Raw genomic sequence first — 8,498 nt, forward strand, 5'->3', positions numbered from 1 at the left:
ATGAGACTTTGTGCCCTTCTCTGTGTGGGTGTCCTCGTCGACAAAGGGGACGGGGAGCCTGGACAGGCTCTCTAGGAGCCTTTTATTATTTTATTCTATTATCAGTCTCACATACTGAGTTGAGACAGAATTGGTACAAAGCTCGTGCTGCCAAGGGCAGCCAATAACAAGGCTTGTTATGCCTTGACGTAACAATATACAATATTGTATTATAAGGCTTAAACTCTGTCTTGCTACGCAGATTTTTTGCAACTTCAAAATTTATCTAGGCCAAACGTAGAAACTCTAACTATTGTTTCTAAATGTCTTTGCTGCTGCATAACTGTATCTTCTTCTATCTTTTCACAAGCAAAGCTGAATCCTAAATACTTTTCCTCTATTTTCTGAAACCTGCTTCTATTTCTCACACCTAAAATCCTTTCCACCTTTTGTGTTTCCCCACACTCTGGACACACTAGAGCACCCCAAAGTCCTTTTAGAAGTGACCAGTGGCCCAGAACTGAACACAGGATTCGAGGTCTCGCCTCACCAGTGCTGAGTACAAGGAGATAATCACTTTCTTAGTCCTGCTGGCCAGGATCCCATAGAGCTTCTTGGGCATCTGGGGACACTTGGCTCATACTGAGCTGCCTTCAACCAGCACCCCCAAGTGCCTTTCTGCCAAACAGCTCCTGATCCACTCCTCCTCCAGCCTGTAGTGCTGCATCAGGCTGTGACCCAACTGCACTTCTCCCTATTGCATGTCATGCAGGGATGAAAATAGACTTCAATTTTTTTTGTATATAATAATTAACAACAGAAATAAAAAATGGCTTTTCAATGAAAGGGGAAGTGATGTATTGGACTTGTTCAATATTCTTCCCTTTATTTCTTCCCGTTTCACTTCTCTAAATCAGTTTCATTAAATGTGATGTTCTAGTGTCTTCCATCATGCTTCTAAATAGACAAATATGAACTAGGGAAAAGGAAGCATAGAATTGTCTTCTTATGAGCATAGGAAGTGGGACTGGATTTCACATATGTCTAGGAACACACAGTTAGTTCAAAACTAGACCAGTGTAGCATCCCACAGTTTGGTGGTAATCACATTTTGTTTCTTTCCTGCCAAAAAGAATTTGGATCCTGTGGGTCTATGTTGATTATTAACTTTCCCTGGTTTCCAATTAACTCTGCAGTCTGGTACACAAAGCTACTGAAAGCTTGACTCTGAAAAACCAAATGCATGATACTCACCTTTAACATTCAAAAATATATTATTTCTACATGTCATGTATGAGCTCGTTTTCTTCATTCTTTTGCACATTAGTACTTTTTTATTCTCCATACTTGTGGTGAGATGCTCTCCTACTGGCTACATACTCCTACTGAAGAGCATTCACAAAGTGTTGTGCTTTGTGCTTTTCTTGTGGTTTAAATATACTTAGTAATGTTGTCCCATTTACCAAGAGATTATTTCAACTAAGTATTTTATTGTTCACATTGCTGACATAAGCCTTAATAAAGAGTAAAAATCAGAGCACTTTCTGAAAAACTGGGAGGGTAAATACACCCCTGGCTAAATGCAGCATCACAGAGTCACTGAAGTAGAGGAAACATCTGGAGACTGCCTCAGGCACTGGCCCCACTCAAAGAAGGGCCAACTACAGCAGATTTCTCAAGGCCTGTCTCCAGTTGGGTATTGAATGTCTCAAAGGACAGACACTCTACATCAGTGTCCTTTGTAGCCATTTGCTGGAGTCAGTCCAGTATGACCATGTTTCTCTTATACTGGGAAGCCCAGAGCTAGAGTCAGTTTGCCAGGGGTGTCTCACCAGGGCTGAGTAGAGAGAAATGATCACCTCACTCAGTCTGCTGGTCATGCTTCTCCTAATGCAGCCCAGGTGGTTGTTGGCCTTCTCTGCAGCAAGGGCATGGTGATGGCTCATATTCAGTTGCCCACAGAACTCCTAAGTCTTTTACTGTCAAGTTTCTCTTCAGCTGTTGTCTCCCAGCTTGTTCTGGCGCATGTGGTTATTTCTCCCCAGAAAAAGGACTTTTCCTTCCCCTTTGCTGAACTCAATGATATTCCTATTTACCCATTTTTCCAGCCATCTGACAACACACAACCAACTGGAGTATCAACCACATAGATTGGGATTGTGTAGCATTGAGATACATATTTTAATTACGTGTGCTATGTAAAATGTAAGGTAATACCGTCCCTGCAAAAGTTTGTTGATATTTCCATAGGATAACTGCTTTTTACTGTGCTAAAGGTTTTCCCCTAACCAAGCAGCTATTACTCAGCTAGATGTATACATAAGCATATACCAAGGGTGAAAAAAAAGCTTTTATTGTTACAGAAGAACATATAAATATGCACCATCCTGTTAGATCTAATCTGCATACTAATTATGACAGATGTTACTTGGAAAAGTTTTCTCTGATGAAAAAGGCTTTCTGCTCTCCACCTTCAGCAGAGGTTCTGACCACCTAGGCCTGCGTGTGTATATAGAGGAATTGTAGGTTTGTGATCAGGGACATTTGCATTCAGATCTTTGCCACAAATTTTTGTTTTGACTAAGACTGCTCAGTGAGCCCAAGTTGCTTCAGTTCAGATAAATTATTGAAGAAGAATAAAAAAAAGAAAATCGAAGGTTTTCCATTAGCAAAGAACATTTATTTCATTGTTCTCAAGGATTAAAGTCAAAATATAATAAAGTAAAAACATCAGTAAACTTTTATCCAAAGGCCAAAGGGTAACAGAAACAAAGCAAAAGAAACCTGCATGCACTGAAAGACCTGAATAGTTAATAGGGAAGGTGATTTCTGAAAAAAGAAGAAACTCAAGGCTGTGACTAAAGAAGCAAACAAAACTGTAGGTCACCTGCTGTAGGGTAGCTCTGTCATGGCTTATGTCACATTCTCACAGTGAATTCCTGAGCAAATACACCTTGCACAAACAAACGTCAGCGGTTGCATTTCAGTAGTGCTGAACAAATGTTCCAGCAATCAAGCGTGCTGTTCCTTTGGAGAGGAGATGGCAGCAGCCGCCGCAGCGGCAGCCAGATACAGAGTCCCCGCGGGTGGGGGACAAGGCTTGGGCTACCCTGGGTGTGTCACATGAGCAGCTCGTGACAGAAGGAGGCAGGAGGTCTCTGTGCAGGATTTTGTCTGGTGTCATAGACTATCACCTATAGGTAAACGAAACTCATCAGGCAGGCATGAAAAACCCAAATCAGAGGGATTTTTGGTTCTTGTACTTTAGACCACTTTGGTTGTTGTACATGCCATGAACCAAAAATTCAAAACTCAGCAAGGTTGTTTCAGCTGTGCATGTTCAACTGTATAAGAAAGGCTGTCAGCTTTTGCATGGTGTGGGTAGTTATGTAGTACTTCCAAAGACAGGATATGCACTCAATTTTGAAGATTGATTAAGGCATACTATTATGATTGACAGTAGATACTTCTGTATGTACATTTCCATACTGTCGGTACTTTACTACTTATAATGCATAAAGTTTGCAAATATGAAGGCGATGCAGACCTTCCTTAGCCCGATAGGAAGCATCTTACAAATGAAACTATTTTTTTCTGAGCTGAAGGAATTTCAAGGGATAGGCTGCCTTTATCTTGCCCTAACATTTCATACTAACATGAAATCATGTTCAACCCACTTTGTCAGCACAATCACATACTTTATATGTATAGTTTTAAAATTTTCATAAATTCCTGTATTCATATGTTCAATTACTGTAGCTAATTTCCACTTTATTCATACCAGTATCTTAATTGGCATAATTAAGAGTAGGGAAATACAAAGGTGGAGCCTATACAAAGACAACTATATAAAATCTGCATGGTAGCACCTAGGTGGTATTGAGAGAAAGATTCATAGTAGTATAAAGAGTATCTTAAAAAACCCCCCCTCCAGTTACTGGAACAGAAAGTATGGCAGGATGACAGTGCTAGTATTCTGTGTACACTAGGGTGTGAAATCCTTGGCTTCCCCTGTAATTACCTGCTGTAGGTTATTCCAGCCACTAGTGTTCTTAGCATATATTTTATATTTAAGACTAGCTTTTTAAGGAAAAACTACAGATCTATATTAGCTTATCATGGGTATTTTATAAGCAAACAAATACACTATCTCATCAGGCTGAACTAGAAATAATTAAATCATTTAGCTCCACTGTAGTCATAAGTGCAGACAGCTGCTTTGTGTTCATTGGCAGTCTCTCAGCTGGTTCTGAAATACTCCATCATGCAACAAGAGTGAAGTGGGAGGCATCTCTCTCCATGGTTCCTGCTCTTCAGTGTTTAGAGTTTATGTTGCTGAAAATCTAGTCTTTTTCTATTTCTAATGCTTGTACTTCTACTTGTCACACTCTTAATTTCTGTTCCCAACCAGTTGTTTATATATAATTACTACTAGTCAGTAGTAATGACAAATGTAATTTTCTGGCATGAGATGGGATTTGGAGAATGAGCATAGGGCAATCTCATGTAACCAGGCAGTTCTCTTTGGGAAATGGTATTACATAAGTGAGTAAACTGTATTTGACTGTTTAAAATAGCTGGCTTGTTTAGCTCAGCTATATTGTATCCTGTCTCTTGTTAAGGAAACAGATGAAAATAGATCCTAACAAAAGTTACGGATTTTTTCTTAAGTTTTACATTAATACAACGCATGGATGGATGTATATAAATACATATTTGTAAGTGCCATAGAGGCAATGATTATAAAATAAATAAATCTTTGAGTTACAAGCTCTAGAAAGCAAAGAGGTGTTCTGGGCTCTTGGAGTACCAGCAGTTTCTGGAGATGAATAAAGCCTGGGGGATTTTATCATGATATCCCAACAAAGCCCTAGCTTATCAATATACTACAAATAGTTTAAACTGATGTACATCACAGGATGAGAAGAACGAGATTAAATTAGTGAATTGAAATGGGTAAGGTTTGTCAAGTCATTTAACACAGAATCTGTTTTGTACTTCCTTTTTGGAACTGCAATTTAAGTTAATGGAGGTAGCTACTTTTAATTGCTTTAAGTTTGGTTGTGAAATCCTAGGGTGAAGTTTGGCACAAAGACACTAAGGTGATACATTTAAAGTAAGAAAATAGGCATAGGGAGAAACAGCAGATTCACATTCTCTGAATTAACTTTGTTTTTGTGCTATTTATACGCCACCTGACATGCATGAGTTATGCTTTTGACAAGTAAGCGAAGTATTTTAGCTTTGTTCTAGATTAATGTAACTTTATTTGAAGCAAAGAACAGTGAATAACTGGGAATAAATGATAATAGGATCTTAATATAGTTTTGTGACAGTTTGAAATAGGTGCTTAAAAGAGGCAAAATGAACAACTCATAAATGACTGCAACTTGTTGTTTAAACTGAGCCCTCAAATATTTCCTATTAGTAGAACAGACTCTGGAATACTGCCAAATGAAAGCGTAAACTCAGGCTGCTCTGCCTGGAATATCTATGCAATAATGAGAACGTGAAAAGCTATATGAAATAGTGTAACAGGTATTATCCCGTATTCCTTTAGTTGGGATGCAGCATATAGATTGGTGTACATTAGCAGAACAGTCCTACCACCTGAATCCATTGCATGTTCTTTAAGATAGTTTTGACAACTTTTAGGGAATTTCTGTGGTAATTCTCCTTCAAGGAGAGCTAAACACATATCTGTGCTGAAAATAGAAATATTCAATGAACATTGCACTGGGCAAAGTTTCACTGCAATATATGGTTCTACATGGAGTCTGCAAAGATGCTTCACGAGAAGATCCCTCATAGGTATTTGCACCATCACCAGCACCAACCCCCTGAGCATTTGCATGGGGCACGTCAGCTTGGCCATGGGTCCATTCCCCAGCCCGGCTCTGTTGCCCCAAGGTTCACCCTGCATTCTCCAGTTCCAGGAAAGTCCACAAGACAATACTGAGGCTTTTTTCTTATCCCGTCACCAAGGGAAACTAATCTCTAGTGAGGAGTCCTTCTGCCCTTGGCATTCCTGCTCCCAGCTCCTTTAACCCCTTTTTGCATCAAAGCCTCCTCGCCCTCCATGGCCAACCACACTGTCACGAATTACCACTGCTGAGCAGTCTCAGCTAGAATTTCCCTTTCACAATTAAAATATGACTCATTTTTTGCATCCTAGATTTGGATTCTTCTTCTTGTTCACTGAGCTTAGTAAAGTGCAATCATTTAATCTTTTATTGGTCTAGGAAATTTGCTTTCCTTTTTTTCTTGCCACTCTTGATATTAAGCAGCTAATTCAAAGTGTATTTCATGTCATGTATTTATATAGGGTACTTCCTGATGTGGGATCATCGGCCAAGTAACAATACTTAGAGAAAGGGTGGTAACTGAGGTGGCATGTCTTAGTGCCTTGCCTCGCCCACTCCTTGGAGCAGGAAGCTTGTCCTGGAGCAGTGGTTCCTTATGGGGTTGCTAAGGGCAGTAGTATACAATGTGCTGCAAACAAACAAGAACTGAGATTTCCAGGGGCCTTCTGTAAAGTAAGTTCCAATTACTTGGAAGATGTTGAACCTTTAAGGTTATTTTTTTCAGCAGTAACAGTCAAACTAACATTTGCAATAACAAATCATTAGAATTTGAGCATGTATTACAAGTCTTTTGGTTGCTTTATCTCGATACATGCCAGAAGTAACTCCAGCATCTGCTCAGATTTTGCCTTGGTTATTTTGCTCTAAGTCAGTTAGCTGGAGCTAAGGCTAAAGCACTTTCACGAATGAGAAGCTCAAACTAAAGAGTCGCAGCTGGAAAGAAACACAGCAAAATCTTGGGTATTAAGATCCTTTCAAGACCAAGATTAAGAAAAGTTTTATCAAGTCAAGGGGGCGTCGCCTAGGTGGAAACCATGGAAACCATCAAGACCATGAGGAGGTAATTCAAAATGTAAATTTGGAATGAGAAATCTGCTCTCAATCATTACCTGAGAAGTGTAATTTTGATGAGTTTTCTTAAAAGGTATTATTATGCTTCCTATGTTAGCTCAGATACGCAAATGTTGTTAAACAGGCTCAAACAGTGCAGAACTAATTAGCTGACATGAAAGACATTACTTATTTGGAAGACGATGAAGTAAACCTGATCCACCTGAGCAACATGATCATTTTCTGTGAAATACATAGAGCATGACCGAAGTTGAGCTGTTCTTTAAGCAAGCCTCACATCCTACAGGAAATTGATAATGCACCTTCAATTTTGAGCAAGCACAAGGTAGCCCAAATACAGAACTGTACCAAAAACCAGAAATTTTTTTTATTTATTTTTTTTTAAGTGCAGATAAAAAATTAGGGGTAACACTTCAAAGAAACTGATAGTAGAAAACCAGAAAGGTGACTGGTGCTTTTATGCCACTTCTCTTAAAGGAAATAGAGCTTTGTGAACACACTGTGTGAAGAAACAAAATTTCATCTATGTAATCTATGTCCTTCTACAGATTCACCTCCTAAGACAAATAAACTTACATGAATCTGCTATAGCATCTAATCATCTTGCAAAGTAACCAGTATACAGCAAACGCCGTTTTTTAAATCCTTGAAGTATTTTTTGCAATAACTTCAAATGTGCAAAAAATGTCTGTTTTGAAAAGAAAGTAAAAGGTTTTTCTAAAAGTTTTACACATACTTACAGAATGCACAGAATTATAGAACTTTTCACTCCTGAATATACTCAAATGATACCTTTTGTTTGGTGTTCACTGTCTAGTAGAGCTTCGATTAGTAGTTCAGAAGCCAGAATTGGTATAGCCACCTCAGCATGACTCTGCCCTGCGCTAATTAGTCTGATTGGTAGAGCTAAGTAGCCTGGATGCAGCACTGTGCTGATGCAATTATACAGCTTTTTGATACATAAGGTAATGTTGTTGCATGGCAATGTGGTGTTCCAGTTCATTAATAACTAGATCAGCTCTTTCCCTAGCATGGCATTGCATTCCCTGCTGTAGGGACTGTTCACAAGGACTTTGCACAAGGGGCAATATCTGAATATTTACCATAAGGATTAACACCCTGCTGGAAACACTTGAACATTTAAGGTAAGTCAGGTTGCTTTTGCTGCAGCTGATCTTCAATCCTGCCTTAGCAAGATTTCCACTAAACAGGTGGATTTGTAAAAGACTTGAGCTATATTAATTGAGACTATAAATGAAGAGAGGAGAGAGTTTTTAGAAAGTGATTTGATAATTGGCATAGCCTATCAATAGCTTTGGATTTCTTTGTTTCACAGAATCACAAATGTAGGAGGGACTTCTAAGTATTGGCTAGTCCAACACCCCAGCTTGAAGACGGTCAGCTAGGACACGTTGCTTAGTGCTGTCTCCAGTTGGGTGTTGAATGTCTCCAAGGATGGAGACTCCACAGGGAGACTCCGCAGCCTACATGGGCAACTTGTTCTAGTGTTCAATAATCCTTAGAGTCAAGAAGTTTCTCCTGTATTTAAATGTAAATTATTGCATTTCAGTTTGTGCTCATTGC

Source organism: Corvus kubaryi, unplaced genomic scaffold (genome assembly GCF_017639235.1).
Source record: "Corvus kubaryi isolate FWS band 111438036 unplaced genomic scaffold, C.kubaryi_AGA036_p1.0 37357, whole genome shotgun sequence".
Classification (NCBI taxonomy): Eukaryota; Metazoa; Chordata; class Aves; order Passeriformes; family Corvidae; genus Corvus; species Corvus kubaryi.